At 47.2% G+C, this 21,439-nt stretch overlaps 1 protein-coding gene across 13 annotated transcripts in view; it reads left to right on the top strand.

The window, feature by feature from the left end:
- The window catches only part of LOC122557976 (tetraspanin-18B-like), a 232,561-nt gene that overhangs the window by 56,468 nt on the left and 154,654 nt on the right, over positions 1-21,439 (top strand). For 3 of the 13 annotated variants that reach the window (XM_087996174.1, XM_087996179.1, XM_087996178.1), the window contains exon 1: positions 5,643-5,785. The exons of the other annotated variants lie outside the window; for them this stretch is intronic. The gene's annotated coding sequence lies outside the window, so the exon portion shown is untranslated. Of the gene's footprint in view, positions 1-5,642; positions 5,786-21,439 lie in introns of those variants that run through there. 13 annotated transcript variants of the gene reach the window in all.

Genomic DNA, 21,439 nt, shown 5'->3' with positions numbered 1-21,439 from the left:
TCTTTTGCCTTTTGAGTTAATAGTTAAAAATCACCTGGTACAGCCAGAGTGGAAATCCTCCCATTGATCCAACCAACATGACAACAAGGAGCAGAATTGATATATTTACTGTCTGTCAGATAATGTTGTGCAAAATGGCAACTATAATAAACTATTGCTCTTCAGAAAGTTTAATGGAATGAATTATATGGCAAGTTAACATAGCACTATACAAATTCAAATATTATAATTTGTTAGTTGTGTGCAGTGAAATCTCAAAGTACAGGAATCTCAAAGTTTTCAGTTTTACATCAAAAAGTGTTATATCCCAGCAGCCTGGTGAGAGACATATCGATTATACATGTTATTCAAAAGCCTCTGTTTGTTTGACTCATTTGCACATAATCTCTGGAAGTGAGAGGCCAATGTTCCAGCACATTTTACCATGACAACGTAGATTGGTGTGAAGGTAGTGTGACAGGAATTGAATTTCATTTCAGCGGTGGCTCTTGCCTCAGAAAAGTCACCATGAAATCAGTATTTTGCAATGTTTAGTAAGAATATATTTGGAACTGTAATATTAATTCCTTTTTTATTCATACATGGAATTTGGACATTTGCTAGCTGGGCTAGCGTTTATTGCCTGTCCCTAGTTGACCTTGAGAAGCTGGTAGTGAGCTGCTGCCTTTTTGAATTGCTGCAGTCCATGTGCTATAGGGAGGGCATTCCTGGATTTTAACTCAGCGACAGTGAAGTTATAGCAATGTATTTCCATGTCAGGGTAGTGTGTAGTTTGGAGGGGAACTTGCAAAGGGTGGTGTTGCCATGTCTCTGCTGCCTTTGTCCTTCCAGATGGAAGTGGTCATATGGTTGGAAGGCGCTGTCTCAGGATCTGCTGTGTTCCTAGCACTGACCTGCTCTTGTAGCCGTTATCTTTAAATGGCTAGTCCTATTGAGTTTCTGGCCAACAATAACCGCAGGATGTTGATAGTGGGCCATTCAGTGGTGGTAACACCATTGAATTTCAAGGGGTGGTAGTTAGATTGGCTCTTCCAGGCTTTGGGAGTCAGGGAGTGAGTTAATTGCTTTAGGATTCTAAGCCTCTGACCCGCTCTTGTAGTCATTATGTTTATATATCTAGTTCCATTGAGCTTCTGGTCAATGGTAGCTCCCAGGATTGTTGATAACAGGGTATTCAATGTTTTTAATACCATTGAATATCAAGGGACAATGGTTAAGTTCTCTCCCATTGGAAATGGCCACTCTCTGGTCCGAGTGTGTTGCAAATGTTACTTGCCACTTGTCAAACCAAGCCTGGATATTGTCCAAATTTTGCAGCATTTGGACACGGACTGCTTCAGTATTTGAGGGGTCGTCGAATGGTACTGAACATGCTATACATTCAGGTGAGTGCCCAATAGTATATCTTATTGAAGTTGAGTATATCTGTATAGGGGATTGTACGAGACAACATCTCTGGAACCTGACAGACTCAGGTCTCAGTTTGATCTGATCTGGTATCACTGTGACCTAGCTCCTTACCCACATAATGAGTAACTATTCTTTAAGCAAAGATAGAGTTAACCCTTCATCTATTTTTACAGTCTCTACATTCTCCCTATTATTTCCTCTCTCTGTGGCATTTCACTCAAAGGAGATGACATTTATTCCTGAGCTTCTGGGGAAACATACACACATATGGACACATTTTATGCAGAGTTTTCTGAATATGTGAAGCAGATTTCTTATCCTCCAAATATAAAATGTGTGAAAGTACATTACATAACAGTCAAATTTGACATTAGCGAGTATAATACAAATATTTCAAAGGAGTGTGTGAAATGCCTCAATATCCTTGCCCCACAAGTCACCTTTAGAATGTAGATTTGTATTTGATGTCAAACATTTCCCAGTTCTGAAAGTCTGAGAAGTTTTATATGATTTATAGTGCACTATAGCAGGAGGGACTTGAGAATTGACCTTTACCCATTGAGCCTTTGCAGCAGCTGCTCTGATCTGTCCCTCAGCACATAGTCCTGAACAGGAAGTGTGCCAGTCTGCAGTACTCAGTCATCAACAACTCTGTCCACTGGGATACTAGCTACATTTCAGGCAGACCAAAGAGTCTCTTTCATTGAGTTGAAAGTCCTCTGGCCATAGTTCATGTCCATTTCAGCGTGCTCCCTTGGGAATAGAGTGTTGAGCATGGAATCCTGCATTTAGGTAGCTGCTTGGGATGAACATCAATAAAAATCACTGCATCTCTTTCTAAACCTTCAGTGCCAAGGTTTATTCATCAAGGAGGTGGACAATAACCATTGCCATACAGGACATTTCTCTGGGCATGGAGGAACAATGTGACAGGTATACAATACAAGCTACATCGTGCTGATTATTGGAAATTTCCAGTGATAAGGCATTCTACTAAAGCTCAGGGAACCATCCGGTAAGTTCCAGCACCTTCTTTTCCCATAGATTCTCAAAGACATTGCATGAGGACCACTTTCTGCTGGACTTGTAGTCAAAGGTGTTTTCCTGAGGAATAGGTGGAATGGTACAGTCCAGTTGACTGGAGCATTGCCACAGCAGGAGGTCAGAGCTGTGATACCCAACTCAGAGGAGATATAGAACATCAGCACATAGTGACACTCGGGAACAGATTACTCCATCCTTTCAGTAGGCAAACCCACTTCGGGGCAGGCAAAACTAGAGACATGTGGACCTTCAATTCAAAATTTCACCCCAGTTCCCATCAGCTGCTGTTCAGAGGATAACCAAAGCTCAGTCAAAGTCATTTGGCCTTTTAACTGCCTGCTCATTTGTAAACTTTCCAGTAATTGATACTTTCAATAAGGCAGGAAGATTTCTAAAGTGCATGTGAGATGTGTCAGATCATCTAGTTTGTGAACCTTGGGGGAAGCCCATTGTGGAGTCAAAAGCTTTATAACAGGTAAGATTCAAAGAACTTGAAAAAATTCAAAAGTCATAATGTAATGGTCTATGATAATTTAAACTTGTTTTTCACAAAGTGATTAGGGCTCAGTCATTAGAAGGTGACTTTGAAATTGCCTTGCATTGTGTAAGTATTTGCTTGCATTAGAGCACTTTGTCCAGTGGATAAAGTGGTCTTCTATATTCAACAACATTGAGAATATGATTTGAATGTATTATTTGAATGCTTTAAACTTTGATTAATACATTAATGAAAAGTTCAGACATTTGCGTAGTCTAAAACTCAGAGGTGCTTGGAATGTTTTGAATAATTTTGAATAGTCTCCTCATCTTTTGAAATATAAAAGTCTTCTGATCTTTTGAAATGTATGAACTGATGTCTGGTCATCTGCACCACCAGCTTCAAAGACTCTTGGGCTCTGGACAGTTTATTGATTCAGTTGTGCAATTCTCATGATAAATTCTGGATTAAGTTTCGACTCCAACTGATGGATTTAGCTTAATAGGAGCTGTTAATAACTATGAAGAGAATAGCTAGTTTTGTGTGATTTACAGTTTATGAGTGATAATGGATTAAAATGTTTTGAGGTGGTTTTTGAATTGCTGTTTTCTTATATTACTAAAATTTATGAGTAGTTGAAGTGGTAGAATTTTGTTAAGGGGTGTTGGATGAGCAATGTGTGTTCAATTGACAGTTTTATGAACTTTTAGTAGGAGCATTTTCTCAAATAGACTTTGAATGGATTTTTTTTATTTCCTGAATAGTTCAAAGCTTCCTATTGTTACTATATGGCCGAAGAGTTCTAAACTTGGTGAATGGTTATGGTGGGAATGGAGGAAATGAGAAAGTATGGAAGGGCATGGAAGATATCAGAAGTATGGAGGGATTGTGGTGAGGTGTAGGTGGGAGGTGAAGGGTTAATGGTGAGGGCTGGATTGTAAGAGTCATGCTCAGAATGGGACTGATAGCCCTATGAATGAAGATGACCTTTCTGCCTCTGCATCCATTTAGTGGGCGGCACGGTGGCACAGTGGTTAGCACTGCTGCCTCACAGCGCCAGAGACCCGGGTTCAATTCCTGCCTCAGGCGACTGACTGTGTGGAGTTTGCACGTTCTCCCTGTGTCTGCGTGGGTTTCCTCCGGGTGCTCTGGTTTCTTCCCACAGTCCAAAGATGCGCAGGTCAGGTGGATTGGCCATGCTAAATTGCCCGTAGTGTTAGGTAAGGGGTAAATGTAGGGGTATGGGTGGGTTGCGCTTCGGCGGGGCGGTGTGGACTTGTTGGGCCGAAGGGCCTGTTTCCACACTGTAAGTAATCTAATCTAAAAAAAGCTGTGTTCTAACCTCAGGCCTGCATTGGGAGGCAATGGCACTGACTTCGTCTGTCTCTGCCTCCCCGGAATGAAAATACCATGATACCGTGAGTGCATTCCGAACTCCCCACCACAATATTGGGAAACGGAGCTCTAGTTTCTAAGCCAATGATAAAAAAAATCAGCTCTAATGCTTGTATCCTAAAGTCTGTGCAGAGGATGAGGGTGACATGGGGTATGCTGTCCTTCCCTTCCCAAAAGCTTTGTAAACATGTGCCTTGAAACATGATCCATTTCTGAAGATAGCACAGGAACAGGCCAGACCCGTGATGACCAAGTTCTGAGTTCTGCTGGAGGTGGAACATGTGGAACAGTAACACATTGAACATGTGAATTAAACATACTTTACACAGAGGTTCGTGAATGTGTAAGGCAGGAGGTGTCAATGAATCTGATCAGTAAAGTTCAAATCAGAGATGATCTTTCTTTGGAAAAAAAGTGTATTTGAGGGATAGAGTGACGCTAACTTGGAAAATAGTCGGGGAAACTGCAATGCTCTATCCTGATTCTGTAAGTCCAGGTTTTCTAAAATGTTTGTTTGATAATATTCTAGAGATTTACAAACTCCATCCAGGTCATTGTATTGGCTTGTGTGGGGCCATGTTGCTTCCCTCAGCAGTTAACCTGCTCTTTTACCTGTTATAATGAGGTGCAGAACAAATCACTGTGTCACCATGGAGAGAAATATAACTGTGTTACACGCAAGACCGCAAGAATCAAATATCTGCTGAAGCTAAATCTTATGTCTGTCAATGCAGCTTATCAGTGGTCTTTGGCAGTGAGCATAGCATTATTGATCATTACCCAATATGTCCCAATCTCCCCTTTTAGTTGGGTAGGCTACTTTGCTACTTCTGGCAACATTAATCTTTCATCCCCCTTTCATTGTAAAATGGTATTTCACCATTTTACAAGTTTGGGCTGCAGTCCTTTTTGATTGTTGTGTCTGAGGCAAACCCCTTTAGATGGAGTTGTCTCTGAATTAGTTGCTGTGGAGACTCACTGTGTTTCTGTGAGGGGATACAGCTGCTGCCCCATGTTTCACCATGTGTTCAGTATTAGTGGAGCAGAGGAAAGATTTGGAAGTTTGCAATGAATTGACTTCATGATTTCCCAATGGGCCACTGTTCAGTCAGTAAGGCAGTCCATTAGGGTCAATCCAGCACTTTCAACCTGTCACTTCTCATTTTCCTTTTGCTGGCGCCAAAGCTAACTCTGTTGATAGGTTCTCTGCAAAACTGTCTGATTTCTGCCAGTTCTGTGATTTCTCTCTGCCAGCGTGCGACGAACAATTTTTTTCAAAAGAGTGACATAACAGAGCTCCTGCCATGTACTGCTCCTTTCTCCTATCTAACGGATTAGCAATAGCTTAACCAAGCTGTAAATAAAATTTTGTTTCAAAACTAATCCTGAATTGATGCTTCACAGACAGCACTGTGACCAGCCGGAAGAGAATGGTTTGATCTCCTCCTTGTGTGTGAGGTAAGGACTGGGTACGGAGGTTATCAGTTGGTGGAGGCGTGTGTTTGTTTAAATACAGTTAGTTCATGCTTGTTAGATGTGGATGGGTCTAAGACCAATGTGTTTGCTGTGATTTGACTGCTGACGTGAAGTGTAAAGACATGAGGGAGCTCCTTTCCCTTGTGCTGGTGCTATCTGTGTGAAACAGTTGTTTCTCTGTTCAATTGTCAAAGATTGAGATGTTCATCCTCAGGTTATAATTCTGGAAGTTACAAGTGTAACTCATTCAGCACCAGTCTCATTCAAAGGTGGATGCTTACCGTAAATGCTCAAAAGGCTATCAAGCTCAGTTTTGAAATTTGGAAATGATAGTTAATGAGTTTCCAGGCATGAGTTTCAGATTACCCCTGAAAGGCCTCTACTCTGGGCTGTCTGAGTAGTCTGAGTAGTTTCCCTGTATCTACCCTGTCAAATCCTTTATTGGCCTTAAATGTCTCAAGGAGAGCACCTACTAGTTTTCTAGTTAAGAGGGTAAATCTCTGAGCAAGCTCATTTCTGACGGGGGAGCTCTCTCCGTGGTGTTCTGGTTCCAGGAAAAGGTGTATCTACCCCCTCAATCTTTCGGATGCTGTTCCCCTACATGTTGGCGAGGACACTGTGGGGTAGTGGTAATGCTATTGGACCAGCAATCCCCCAGGCCACTGTCCCTGGGAACTCCAGTTTGAATCCCACCATGGCAGCTAGTGGAATTTGAATTCAATTAAAATCTAGAATCAAGAGTTGGCTGAATGGTGACCCTGTTGATTGCTGTCCAAAATCCATCTGGTTCCATGATCTATTTTAGGGAAGGAAATTTTGCCATCCTTCTGGTCTGACCTACATGTGACCCCAGACCCACCACAATGTGGCTGACTCTTAAACTGCCCTCTAGGCAATCAGGGTTGGGTAATAAATGCTGACCTAGTCAGTGATACCTACATCCCATGGATGAATAAATGTAAACTGCTCCACAGGCATGGAGTGTGTCGACGGTCTGGTACCTAAGGTCCGGAGCTAGAGGACATTGGAAAAGCAACAAAGTCTCTGAGGCAGATGGAATCCCTGGTGAAATTCAGAAACACAGCAGAGATAAAGTCCTGCACCTAAATCCCAGAGAATGCCAACCTCATTCAGACAACACTCCAATCAGAGGCCAGGTTCCAGGTCATTGCTGACTCTTTCTCCAAAGCATATGAGAAAATGGGCCTTTCACACAACATCCAGAAAACTGAGGTCCTCTTCCAACCAGTTTCCACACCATCCCCATTGAGTAAGACCCATAAACTCCTCTCGGCAAAGATAACCAAATTCATCGCTGCCTTCAAAATGCCCACTGAGCTTTCAGACAACTGGGGAAAAGAGAACTTGGGGTCTGGCAATCTCAAAGCTGAGATGAAGGTTGTGGTTGATCATGCAGCAGTGATCCCGGTGTTCTGAAATGATCTAGTGACTGGAGAATTAAAACAGTGTGCAACTCAAAGCATTGGAGAATATCTGGTCTCCCAGTTAGAAGAAGGATTTTATTAAGCTGGAGAGGGTTCAGAAGTGACATGTCAGGATATTGCTGGGAATGGAGGGTTTGAGTTGAAAGGAGAGGCTGGATGGACTGGAGCATAGGAAGTTGAGAGGTGATCTTATAGAGGTATATAAAATCATGAGGGGTATAAATAAGATGAATGGCAGGTATCTTTTCCCTTGGGGGGGGGGGGGGGGATTTCAAGACTGGGGACATATTTTTAAGGTGAGAGGAAAAAGATTTAAAAAGATATGGGGGCTATTTCTTTACACAGAATTTGTGTGTGGAATAAACTTCCAGAGGAAGTGGTGGACGGGGGTACAATTAGAATGTTCAAAAGACATGTGGATTAGTACATGAATAAGAAAGGTTTGGAAGGATATGGGCCAAGTGCAGGCAGGTGGGACTAGTTTAGTTTGAGATTATGGTCAGCATGAACTGCTGGACTGACTCTGTGATTCTAAGGCAGCCTTTGCAAGATCCTCACAATCCAGTGACAAAGAGAGAATGTCCAACAGGGCCATCCTCTGCCAGTCTAATTTGCCCAGCCCTGAGGAGTTAATCACTGGAAAGACTGACACCAGACTCCTGCATCAGCTGTTTGACTGGAGAACTCAGTTACAGCAGGGGATATATGATGGACAGTGCAGGCACTTCAGGCATGTCTTCAAAGCAAAGCTCTCCTTGTGATCAACCAGGATTGCAGGGGATTGGTTTGGCAAAGAACCAAACACATTGGGAGACTTCATCAGGAACAGCCGAGGCTTCAGGGAGAATGTGTAGGCCTTCAACCTATCCATCAAGTTCATCAAATCTGACTGCCAGCCCGGGTGACAGAGTTTACAGAGCATTGCATTGGATTCAGAGCTCATCATAATGGAGAGGAAATGCTCATCTGCAACCCCGAGGGACTCCGGAAAGGAGACACTCAAAGGGATTACAAACCTTGACTGCGTAGCCTGGCTCCATAATACAATCTTTGAAACATCAATACCAGCCAGCTGTTACCACATCTGCACAATCTATTAACGTCCATTATTTTCACATATATAATAAATTTGCCAATTATTAAACTGCTAACGTGACTGATGACCCCGTCCCTGAAATAAATACAGTTGATCTACATTTGAAAGAGATGGTGTGGAAAGGTCATCGATATGCTGTACCTTATTGAGATCCATCTCAATGCTTCTCCATACACTGACTAATAAAAAAAGCCATTGCCACAGTACTAAAGAGCAGAGTGCCTTGTTAGAGAGAATGCCTCGATCACAAGTCAGTGTTGGAGTGAGTGCGGAAGTTTCAGTCCGATGACTCCATGATCAATCTCCACAATCTGCTCTTTAAAGAAGTTAGCTCCATATTTGAACCAATTATGACGATGATCTCATTGCTGTCTGTGGACAGACTTGAACCAAAGTAATTTGCTTATGGCAGGAGGAACAGGCAGAAAGAAGTCGCGTCAGTCTCAACATCACCCCCTTCATCTCTTTAATCTGAGAGGATTTAAGCTTCCAGTTGCAGTCAGAGTTTTCACTTCAGAGTACTTGAGTCGAGGTGAATGTGTTTGTGCTCAATGTGGCTCACTTGGTCTCACTGAGACATTTCATTTAGGTGTCATAGAGAAGGCAGGCCCTACATTGTAACACCAAGTGAGTCTGACTTTCCTGCTAGCTTCACATATGGGCTCTGCTCTATAGGGTACTTTGCCGGGAAGGGATGCTCACAGAGACTACCATGTGCTTCCTAATTCCAGTCACTTGGAATTCATTTGTTAGCACCAGAGGAAATAACTTGGAAGTGTCATGCAGCCAAGTGATTTAGTGAGTGTCAGAATTCACGGCTGGCAGCGTGAGCGTGCCACTCAGGAAAGGTCATTATATTCGTGCTTCCAAATAAACCTGTTGGACTAAAACTTGGTGCTGTGTGATTTTTTGATTTTGTCCACCCCAGTCCAAATCATTATATTGGTGCAATTTTATAATAGAAAGTGAGACCATTGGCCGGATAGATTGACCAGATTGACTGGCTCCAGGAAGCAGCAGAACAGTGGGCTGTTACTGTGAAGAAATCATTGCAGTTTAAAACAGAGTGAAGTAAATTGTGAATCACCAGCAGGAGCAATAGAGGCAGCGATGCACTTGAGAGAATAATAGATGTTGAGCTGTAAGGGTAAGACTGACAGAATAAGCTGATTGTGAAAGACCTTGACAGATGCAGAGTTGGGAGTTTGACTGATCAAGGGATAGAGTGGTGTGTGAATGTGATAATGACTGATGGAATAAAGATGAGACTGAGTGAAGGATACAGTTATGCTTTGTGCAGTCCGCGTGTGTCAGGTCTGTGTTCATGCGTCGAACTGAAGAAAGAAAATTTGCCTGTATGAGAAAGACTGTATGAGGAGAGTAGCAGACCAGCAGCCTCCATTTCCTGCGTGGACTGAAAGATGAAATGAGTGAAGACAGAAAGCAACGAGGTCATCATCGTAACTGTATTAAAGAGAGAGACTGGAATGAGATTTCTCTCGTGCAGTTCCGCCTTCTCCCTGTGTTGTGTTTCAGTGTCCCTCAGAGAGCAGGCTTCTAATGGCCTGTGAATGACCAGTATTCCTCTTTAGTTCCGATGTGAAACCGTTCCCTTGGGATTATCCTGCGCTGGTTAATGGTGCAGGTTAGAGCAGGAGCAGAACGCCAACTCCTTGATTAGCTCTCTCTGTCAGATCCTGTTGAAAATAAGTTAAAATTCCCTAATTAAGCTAATTTACCCAGCTGCATCTCTTTAAATATATATAAAAGGTCAATCTCTAGGGCTTTTTGACATCTGTGTTGGCAGACGCCACTTGGGTTATAGAGCAGAAAGCCCTCCAGTGTTCCCGTACCAAACATTGGTTTGTAACCCTTGTTTTTGATTTCCTGTGTTGCCTTAGGTTCATGGTGGAGAGGTGGGGGTGGGTTGTGAAGCTGGGCTGTGACAATGTCAAGACTCACAGACAAATGATGGGCAAGGTGGAACTGGTCTCCAGCAATGAGTCACTGCATCCAGGAGTTAGGAAATGGGGAGAAAATGGCAGTAAAAGACTTGAATAAGGGAAGGCAACCTTGTGCTGGCTCGGTTGTAGTTTCATGTTGTGCCTCTAGCACTGAGATTGACCAGACAGCATCCCCAGGTCTCTGGCAGATTCTATCTCCAGTCGCTTAACTTAACTCAGGCATGTAAGGAATGGGCTATATTTGCCTGTCAAGTATCTGACAATTTCCATCTCCACTTCCATCTCTCTCCTGGACTGCTATGATGTAGTGAGGGATGCTCTCCTGGACTGCAGGAGATGGAAAGAGCAGCACATGTTGCAGGGAATGTGTCAGATGCTGGCAATGGCCGAAGCTCTTGTGCCTGTTGGCCATTGAACACGCAAGGCTGGTGTTCATGTATTATTGACTGTGCCTGACCGTAGTGGGAGAGATGTAGTCTGCACTGAGAAGCAGCAATGTCACAGGAAGGAAGGCATTGAGGCTAACAGCAGCCATCTCCCATTCCCTGAGTTTCTAGTTCAGGGGAAGGTCATTCAGCATGGGGACAATACAGAGGAAAGAAGAAATCAGAACTTAAAACAGCAATGTCTCTTCACAAAGAAAGCTCAATCTAGAATCCCTACATAGAATTCCTATGGTGTGGACCAGGCCCTTTGGCCCAACAAGTCCACACCGACCCTCCAAAGAGTAACCCACCCAGACCCATTTCTGTACCCTATTATCCTATATTTACCGAAGGCGCCTAACCTACACATCCTTGAACACTATGGGCAATTTAGCGTGGCCAATTCACTGACCCTGCACATCTTTGGATTGTGGGAGGGAATCGAAGCATCCGGAGGAAATTTTGTGGCAAAGCGTGGTTTATGGACGCTCCTATAAATGACAGATAATACAGAGGGAGATGAAATTTTCCTGACCACCCTCAGCAATGGTTCAACTGGTTCCCAGGAACTGTTATCTTGCACTTTCCCATTTCCCAATTGCCACAGTGCCAGCCTTCCAACTCATACGATGATGGTTATTGTTGTGATGGTCAGCTTGGCATAAACGTCAGCGGGCACAGCTCAGATGCCCCACTTCAAAATGATGGCCTTGCCATATCTGCTATTGTGGAAGTGAAATGAAATCAGCTACAACAAATTTTAAAAAATGATCAGTCATTAATTATTGGGCAGAATAAGCAGAGCAACCCAAGTCATCTTTCTATCGATATGCAGCATGTGTCTATACGGTGCCTACAGTTGTATGGAGACAGATTAGGGAGGGATATTCAGATAAGAATGGATGACAAGCCAAAAGAGGGGAGACCAAATCTTTGGTCACAGATGGGTTTTAAACAGGATGTTAAAGGGGGTAGAGGTGGAAATGTTTCAGGATGGAATACCAGAACGTGGGACCCAGGTATCTAAAGGTATAGCGCCCAAACCTGAGATGAAGAATCACTCACTGTTAACATGTGATGGGTAGGGGAGGGAAGGAAATCCGTTTCAAGCAGAGTCTCTTTTTTTCTTTCCTGCTATGTCACCTTTCTGCTTTGTGGCTAGATTAATAAAGGCCACGGCTCCCCTTTGACAGCTTATCTCAGTGCTTCTTGGCTCTTGCATTGTATTGGTTATAATAGCATGTATTCCTACTCAGGATCTGAGGCTCTCTCACAATATAGCTGTGAGCTGAACTCTTTGATGTTCAATCAGCACTCTCCAGCCAAGATATTTCATTGCTGGCAGCTTTCAATGGCTTAATCAGCATATGTGTTAAAGGACTTCTTTTATAAAGCTTAAGAAACCTCAATACATTTCTCCTCCTTTCAGATCTGTGGTAATGTCTGTAGATGTGATAATTCCATGGCTGCAATTGCTCCCCCCCCCCACTGAGGTTCGATAATATTGTTTTTAATGCTCGAATGTAGGTGAGAAAGAAGAGGGAAACAAATCGTGGGTGGCACGGTGGCACAGTGGTTAGCACTGCTGAGCACTGCTGCCTCACAGCGCCAGAGACCCGGGTTCAATTCCCGCCTCAGGCGACTGACTGTGTGGAGTTTGCACGTTCTCCCCGTGTCTGCGTGGGTTTCCTCCGGGTGCTCCAGTTTCCTCCCACAATCCAAAGATGTGCAGGTCAGGTGAATTGGCCATGCTAAATTGCCCGTAGTGTTAGGTAAGGGGTAAATGTAGGGGTATGGGTGGGTTGCGCTTCGGCGGGTCGGTGTGGACTTGTTGGGCCGAAGGGCCTGTTTCCACACTGTAATGTAATCTAAAAAAAAAAGAGGTCAATCCGTATGAGCCACCATTTGACCCTTACATCGCAAGGATTCCTTCATTGCTCCACTTGGATTGTAGCTTGTACAGATTGGTTTGTGTTGGATTTTTGTTGGTTTTATGCTTTCCCACAATCATGTGAAATATTGAGTATTATTCACCAGTTTCTCAGGTTGAATTCTCCATTCTATCGCCTCGATAGATGCACCACAGGATCTATTTGAGTGCTTCGCCTCGTGATTTGGCAACTGCTCTACCCAGGACCGCAGAGAGGCGTCCAGTCTGTCACGCAAACCAGTCTTCCAGCCTCTGACTTCCTCTATACTTCCTGCTGCCTCAGGAAAGCAATCTACATAATCCAACGCCTCTCCAGCCCAGTTATACTCTCTTCCACCCTCTTCGATCAGGCAGAAGATAAAAAAGTTTGTGTACACGTACAGACAGATTCAAGAACAGCTTCATCCCCGTTGTTACTAGATTTCTGAATGGGCCTCTCAGATTTGAGATTTAATGGTGGATCTTGCTCTCTGTGCACCTTCTCTGCAGCTGCAACATTGTATTCCTCGCACTGTTCTCTTACTATGATGCACATTATATGGTATGATCTGTTTGTACTGTACGCAAAACAAAACTTTTCACTGTACCGAGGTACGTGTGACAATAATAAATCAAATCAAATCAAATCAAAAAGGGCAGTAATGGTTATCCTTGCTCAGGGGTTGTACTGTGAGCAGGGGATATTGCCAATGAGATCTAGACAGTCCGGGGAAGACCCCCACTGCGAGGCAATGCTGAGGCAGAATAATTGCCGCACCAAACAGAAAGGCCGAAGAAATCAAGGGTTATAAGACCCGACTAACATCTATGCTTTTAACATCTAACAGATTGATTGAAATGGAGTACAAGGTGGACACCACTTGTCCCTCCATCTGGAATTCATAGAATCCCTACAGTGTGAAAGCAGGCCGTTCAGCCCATCAAGTCCATATTGACCATCCAAAGAACATCCCACCCAGTCCCACCCCCTAACTAACCCTGTCACCCTCCATTTCACGTGGCCAATCCATCTAGCCAGCGTATCCCTGGATACTATGGGCAATTTAACACGGCCAATCCACCCTAACCTGCACATCTTTGAACTGTGGGAGGAAATTGGAGCACCCAGAGGAAACCTATGCAGACACGGGGACAATGTACAAACTCCACACAGTCACGTAAAAGTGGAATTGAACCCGGGTCCCTGACGCTGTGAGGCAGCAGTGCTAACCACTGAGCCACCGTGCTGCCCAATTCAGCTATCTTTGGTCTCTACATGACCATCAATCATCTCCTGCCAGACCTGTGTCAGCATCAGAGGAATTGGCAGATTCATAGGGAAGTAAGCCCCTCCTTCAGTTCCATGAGCTGGTCAGGGAAGGAGTAATGAGCAGGAGGGGGTTGAGGATAAAAGAAAAATACAAGAAAGGGTTTGAAAGCACCCCCCATCCTCCCCACCATTTGCCCTGCTGTCCTGTTCAGATTAGCCTATCCAAATCTCTCAGTTCTGACTATATCATCTGTCAGTGTGGAGGCCACTGAATTCAGTCCGAAGTTCATCACTATCTCAACCCATCTGGAACCAAATGGATCGTTGGGAAACCAGGGGAGGGTTAAGTTGTTTGCAAGTCCCTGTGAGCTCATTTGGATCATGTGAAAGGAAGAATCATGATTTCTTTCCTGAATATAGCTGCGTTGAGCTAGACTCATGCAATTACTTCCAGCCTTTATCCCCGGCTTTAAGCGAGTGCAGTGATCTGAAGTGTTATGACAACTAGCCACTTGGGGATGCAGTTGCTATGGAAACCTCCCTTAAATGATAAACAGAAATCTTTGTAAGAGCTGGAGAAAGGAGATTGAGCGGATCCTCTATCTCAGTGAGACGGAAGAAAAGGGTGTTGTCTTATCAGTGAATCCATTCCATTTTGTACTGAAATGGCTGCCACCTTGGGCTCAGTCTTCTCCAGTTGTAAATTGGAAAATGGACCAGGAGCTGATTAAAACACCTACTGCTTGCTGGAGCCTTCAGCATGTTCAATATCAAGGTGTGATCAAACTCAAGATTGCTGCTTGAAACTGTTGAGAAATAATTTAGTGGCTGATCACAGCACCCATACCGATTGGACTTTCCACTGATCAGGCTCTAAGTGGCCAGCTCTCACACTCAAATGAGTGCTACAGGCAATATTAAGAAAACAAAGACACCCACTCCCATGTGTATTTTATGCACATCTTTAGAGGTGCTACCTCATTTTGGTTCAAAATCTTGAAACTCTGGAGCAAAAATGTTTTTCTTTATTTTGTAAGTGTACCCTTACAGCAGTTCCATTAACTGCTTCAGTCAATTATCAATTCCCTCCCGAGAGGGGCTGATTCTCATACTATCAATACAAACACAGCCCCCACTGTACTGGTGGCTCTCTTCAATCCCTAACCCTATCTGTGTGTGTTCCTTCCTCTATATTTACATATCTCTTTGCTTATCACTGTACTTGCTGACCCACACTGGGTGTCAGTCCAGCAACGCTTTGATATTAAAATTCTCCATCCTTGATTTTAGATTCCTCCATGGTTTCTTCTCTAAACCCAGTTTGCAAGATTCAGTAATTCCTCCAATTCTGGTATCTTCTGTGTCTCCAATTGTAATTGCTTCACCATTGACATTTTCAACACAGACTCCACAGAATGCAGAAAATCTTAGGGTACCAGGTCAAACATTGTTAAATAAATCTCTTTCTCATTACTACTGTACTCCCAGTCTCTTACCTGCTCTTGTAGGCACAGTATTTATATGGTGAGTCCAGTGAGTTTCTGGTCAATGGCACCCACACTGGCCCAAGATGTTGATAGTGGGGGAGGATTAATCGATGGTGAGGTTATTGAATATCCTGGGGCAATGGTTAGGATCTCTTCTGTTGGAGATGGTGTCGTTGCTTGGCACTTGAGTGACATAATGTTGTTTACCACTTATCTGTCCAAACCCAAATACTTTCCAGGCCTTGTTGATTAAGACCATTGTAATATATGCCAAGTATATTATAATATGATGTCATGGTGACTCAGCGTGAGTTCGATTCCAGCCTCAGGCATCTGTCTGTGTGGAGTTTGCATATTCTCCCCGTATCTGCATGGGTTTCCTGCGGATGATCCGGTTTCCTCCCACAATCCAAAGATATGCAGACTAGGTGGATTGGCCATATTAAATTGTCCTGTAGTATCCAGGGATGTGCAGGCTAGATGAGTTAGCTATGGGAAATAGGGTAGAGAGGTTGGTCTGGATGGGATGCTAGGTAAAAACAATGACTGCAGATGCTGGAAACCAGATTCTGGATCAGTGGTGCTGGAAGAGCACAGCAGTTCAGGCAACATCCAACGAGCAGCGAAATCGACGTTTCGGGCAAAAGCCCTTCATCAGGAATAAAGGCAGTGAGCCTGAAGGGTGGAGAGATAAGCTAGAGGAGGGTGGGGGTGGGGAGAAAGTAGCATAGAGTACAATGGGTGAGTGGGGGAGGAGATGAAGGTGATAGGTCAGGGAGGAGAGGGTGGAGTGGATAGGTGGAAAAGGAGCTAGGCAGGTCGGACAAGTCCGGACAAGTCAAGGGGACAGTGCGGAGCTGGAAGTTTGAAACTAGGATGAGGTGGGGGAAGGGGAAATAAGGAAGCTGTTGAAGTCCACATTGATGCCCTGGGGTTGAAGTGTGCCGATGCTCTGGTATGTTCTATGGTGGAACTGGTCTGGCAGATGGAGGTGTAGAGGGATTGGATATCCATGGTGAAGATGAGGCGTTGGGTTCCCCGGTCCCCAACGCCTCATCTTCACCATGGATATCCAATCCCTCTACACCTCCATCCACCATGACCAGTGCCTCCAAGCCCTTCGTTTTTTCCTCTCCCGACGGTATCCTTCCACCGACACTCTCATTCGTTTGGCTGAACTGGTCCTCACCCTTAACAATTTCTCCTTCGAATCCTCCCACTTCCTCCAGACCAAAGGGGTAGCCATGGGCACACGTATGGGCCCCAGCTATGCCTGTATCTTTGTTGGCTACGTAGAGCAGTTGATCTTCCGTAATTACACCGGCACCACTCCCCACCTCTTCCTCCGCTGCATTGATGACTGCATTGGCGCCACCTCGTGCTCCCGCGAGGAGGTTGAGCAATTCATCAACTTCACCAACACATTCCACCCTGACCTTAAATTTACCTGGACCATCTCTGACACCTCCCTCCCCTTCCTGGACCTCTCCATCTCCATTAGTGACAACCGACTTGATACTGACATTTTTTACAAACCCACCGACTCCCACAGCTACCTGGATTACACCTCTTCCCACCCCATCTCTTGCAAAAATGCCATCCCGTATTCCCAATTCCTCCGCCTCCACCGTATCTGCTCCTAGGGGGACCAGTTTCACCATAGAACACACCAGATGGCCTCCTTCTTTAGAGACCGCAATTTCCCTTCCCACGTGGTTAAAGATGTCCTCCAACGCATCTCGTCCACTACCTGCACCTCCGCCCTCAGACCCAACCCCTTCAAACGCAACAAGGACAGAACACCCCTGGTGCTCACCTTCCACCCTACAAACCTCCGCATAAACCAAATCATCCGCCGACATTTCCGCCACCTCCAAACAGACCCCACCATCAGGGATATATTTCCCTCCCCAACCCTTTCTGCCTTCCGCAAAGACCGTTCCCTCCATGACTACCTGGTCAGGTCCACGCCCCCCTACAACCCACCCTCCCATCCTGGCACTTTCCCCTGCCACCGCAGGAACTGTAAAACCTGTGCCCACACCTCCTCCCTCACCTCTATCCAAGGCCCTAAAGGAGCCTCCCACATCCATCAAAGTCTTACCTGCACATCCACTAATATCATCTATTGTAGCCGTTGCTCCCGATGCGGTCTCCTCTACATTGGGGAGACTGGGCGCCTCCTAGCAGAGTGCTTTAGGGAACATCTCCGGGACACCCGCACCAATCAACCACACCGCCCCGTGGCCCAACATTTCAACTCCCCCTCCCACTCTGCCGAGGACATGGAGGTCCTGGGCCTCCTTCACTGCCGCTCCCTCACCACCAGACGCCTGGAGGAAGAACGCCTCATCTTCCGCCTCGGAACACTTCAACCCCAGGGCATCAATGTGGACTTCAACAGCTTCCTCATTTCCCCTTCCCCCAACTCATCCTAGTTTCAAACTTCCAGCTCCGCACTGTCCCCTTGACTTGTCCGGACTTGTCCGACCTGCCTAGCTCCTTTTCCACCTATCCACTCCACCCTCTCCTCCCTGACCTATCACCTTCATTTCCTCCCCTACTCACCCATTGTACTCTATGGTACTCTCTCCCCACCCCCACCCTCCTCTAGCTTATCTCTCCATGCTTCAGACTCACTGCCTTTATTCCTGATGAAGGGCTTTTGCCCGAAATATCAATTTCGCTGCTCGTTGGATGTTGCCTGAACTGCTGTGCTCTTCCAGCACCACTAATCCATAGTATTGTAAGGTTGGATCAGTGAGGGGAGGGTTCGGGGGACATTGCCCATGGTATTGTAAGGTTGTAGCTAGCCATTGCAAAGGACAAGAAGCAAGACATTCCAGATGGTGGGGGAGTAGGACTCCTGAGATGTCGCACATCTGTTCCTTCCATTTTTTTTGCTTTTTCTTTTTGTGTATCTTTTTTACTTTTTCTTTTAACGTCCCATCCTTGGGTTGCATTGGCAATGTCCAGGATGAAAGCCAATCCCAACATGGGCTTAAACTCTCATTCCCGGGCCTCAGCATGGACCTGAATACCCAGCCTCAGCATGGACTCGAACCCCCGGCCTCAGTGAGGACCCGAACACCCGGCCTCAGTGTGGACCCACAATCCCGGCCTCAGCGTGGACCCACACTCCCGGCCTCAGTGTGGACACACACTCCCGGCCTCAGTGTGGACACACACTCCCGGCCTCAGCGTGGACCCACACTCCCGGCCTCAGTGTGGACTCACACTCCCGGCCTCAGCGTGGACCCACACTCCCGGCCTCAGTGTGGACACACACTCCCGGCCTCAGTGTGGACTCACACTCCCGGCCTCAGCGTGGACTCACACTCCCGGCCTCAGTGTGGACCCGAACACCCGGCCTCAGCGTGGACCCACACTCCCGGCCTCAGTGTGGACCCACACTCCCGGCCTCAGTGTGGACCCACACTCCCGGCCTCAGCGTGGACCCACACTCCCGGCCTCAGCGTGGACCCACACTCCCAGCCTCAGCGTGGACCCACACTCCTGGCCTCAGTGTGGACCCACACTCCCGGCCTCAGTGTGGAACCACATTCCCGGCCTCAGTGTGGACCTGGATTCCCGACATCAGTGTGAACCCACACTCCCGGCCTCAGTGTGGACCCAGACTCCCGATTTCAGTGTGGACCCACACTCCTGGCCTCAGTTTGGACCCACACTCACGGCCTCAGTGTGGACCCACACTCCCGGCCTCAGTGTGGACCCACACTCCCGGCCTCAGTGTGGACCCACACTCCCGGCCTCAGTGTGGACCTGGATTCCCGGCATCAGTGTGAACCCACACTCCCGGCCTCAGTGTGGACCCACACTCCCGGCCTCAGTTTGGACCCACACTCCCGGCCTCAGTGTGGACCCACACTCCCGGCCTCAGAGTGGACCCACACTCCCGGCCTCAGTGTGGACACACACTCCCGGCCTCAGTGTGGACCCACACTCCCGGCCTCAGTTTGGACCCACACTCCCGGCCTCAGTGTGGACCCACACTCCCGGCCTCAGTGTGGACCCACACTCCCGGCCTCAGTGTAGACCTGGATTCCCGACCTCAGTGTGGACTCACACTCCCGGCCTCAGTGTGGACCTGGATTCCCGGCATCAGTGTGAACCCAAACTCCCGGCCTCAGTGTGGACCCACACTCCCGGCCTCAGTTTGGACCCACTCCCGGCCTCAGTGTGGACCCACACTCCCGGCCTCAGAGTGGACCCACACTCCCGGCCTCAGTTTGGACCCACACTCCCGGCCTCAGTGTGGACCCACACTCCCGGCCTCAGTGTGGACCCACACTCCCGGCCTCAGTGTGGACCCACACTCCCGGCCTCAGTTTGGACCCACACTCCCGGCCTCAGTGTGGACCCACACTCCCGGCCTCAGTGTGGAACCACATTCCCGGCCTCAGTGTGGACCTGGATTCCCGACATCAGTGTGAACCCACACTCCCGGCCTCAGTGTGGACCCAGACTCCCGATTTCAGTGTGGACCCACACTCCTGGCCTCAGTTTGGACCCACACTCACGGCCTCAGTGTGGACCCACACTCCCGGCCTCAGTGTGGACCCACACTCCCGGCCTCAGTGTGGACCCACACTCCCGGCCTCAGTGTGGACCCACACTCCCGGCCTCAGTGTGGACCCAGACTCCCGATTTCAGTGTGGACCCACACTCCTGGCCTCAGTTTGGACCCACACTCACGGCCTCAGTGAGGACCCACACTCCCGGCCTCAGTGTGGACCCACACTCCCGGCCTCAGTGTGGACCCACACTCCCGGCCTCAGTGTGGACCCACACTCCCGGCCTCAGTTTGGACCCACACTCCCGGCCTCAGTGTGGACCCACACTCCCGGCCTCAGTGTGGAACCACATTCCCGGCCTCAGTGTGGAACTGGATTCCCGACATCAGTGTGAACCCACACTCCCGGCCTCAGTGTGGACCCAGACTCCCGATTTCAGTGTGGACCCACACTCCTGGCCTCAGTTTGGACCCACACTCCCGGCCTCAGTGTGGACCCACACTCCCGGCCTCAGTGTGGACCCACACTCCCGGCCTCAGTGTGGACCTGGATTCCCAGCCTCAGTGTGGACCCACACTCCCAGCCTCAGTGTGGACCTGGATTCCCAGCCTCAGTGTGGACCCACACTCCCGGCCTCAGTGTGGACTCGAACAGCCGGCCTCAGTGTAGACCCACACTCCCGGCCTCAGTGTGGACTCGAACAGCCGGCCTCAGTGTGGACCCACACTCCCGGCCTCAGTGTGGCCTCGAACAGCCGGCCTCAGCGTGGACCCACACTCCCGGCCTCAGTGTGGACCCACACTCCCGGCCTCAGTGTGGCCTCGGACTCCTGGCCTCGAGGTAAAGCCAAGTGCTGTCTGGTTGGAAGGACTGTTTATCTGAACTCTTATATTTTTATTTTTCTAATTTTCTTCCCTAAGATTTTATACTTAAGCACCTGTACCTAGCTGGGACCCAACATGGTCCTGGAAGTGGCAACTTTAAACTTTTCATTGTATTCATGCCAGTACATATGACAATAAAGCTAATTCTCACGCCAAACAAAATTCCTCTGGAGGAGAGTCAATGATGGGTGTCATAGATTTCACTCCGGTGGAGTCATCAATTAAACAACTTCAATGTTAGGAACAATCTGACTCCTCAGGGAAAATGAAGGCGAGTATTGAGCCAGACAGCATGTCTGAAATTTTTTTTAGATTAGATTAGATTAGATTCCCTCCAGTGTGTAAACAGGCCCTTCGGCCCAACGAGTCCACACCGACCCTCCGAAGAGTCACCCACCCAGACCCATTTCCCTCTGACTAATGCACCTCACACTACGGGCAATGTAGCATGGCAAATTCACCTGACCTGCGCATCTTTGGGCTGTGGGAGGAAACCGGAGCACCCGGAGGAAACTCACACAGACACGCGGAGAATGTGCAAACTTCACACAGACAGTCACCCGAGGCGGGAATTGAACTGGGACTCTGGTGCTGTGTGGCAGCAGTGCTAACCACTGGACC

Source organism: Chiloscyllium plagiosum, unplaced genomic scaffold, assembly GCF_037043375.1.
Source record: "Chiloscyllium plagiosum isolate Xiang-an unplaced genomic scaffold, Cpla_swu_hap1 HiC_scaffold_18, whole genome shotgun sequence".
NCBI classification, from domain to species: Eukaryota; Metazoa; Chordata; class Chondrichthyes; order Orectolobiformes; family Hemiscylliidae; genus Chiloscyllium; species Chiloscyllium plagiosum.
Note: the sequence above shows the minus strand (reverse complement) of the source record. Positions and strands in the feature narration are given on the sequence as shown.